Source organism: Etheostoma spectabile, chromosome 9 (genome assembly GCF_008692095.1).
Source record: "Etheostoma spectabile isolate EspeVRDwgs_2016 chromosome 9, UIUC_Espe_1.0, whole genome shotgun sequence".
NCBI lineage: Eukaryota > Metazoa > Chordata > Actinopteri > Perciformes > Percidae > Etheostoma > Etheostoma spectabile.
Genome location: NC_045741.1, coordinates 20,246,294 through 20,246,505, shown reverse-complemented (window position 1 = coordinate 20,246,505; position 212 = coordinate 20,246,294).

The following is a 212-nucleotide window of genomic DNA, read 5'->3' as shown; positions in this document are numbered from 1 at the left end:
TGTGAACTCTGGCTCTTGACATCAGGGTAGCCTGGATGAAAGCAGTATTCACTCCCATAACTGCATAGGTATGCATGGACACACTGCAAGGGACAGAAACATTTTTAGTGGGATTTTCCTAAGTACATTTGTTTTAAACTGATTAGAAGAATCTTAAGTTATCAAGTAAGCTGCACCTAGATTACCTTGGAGTAATAGCAGCCTTGATGTTG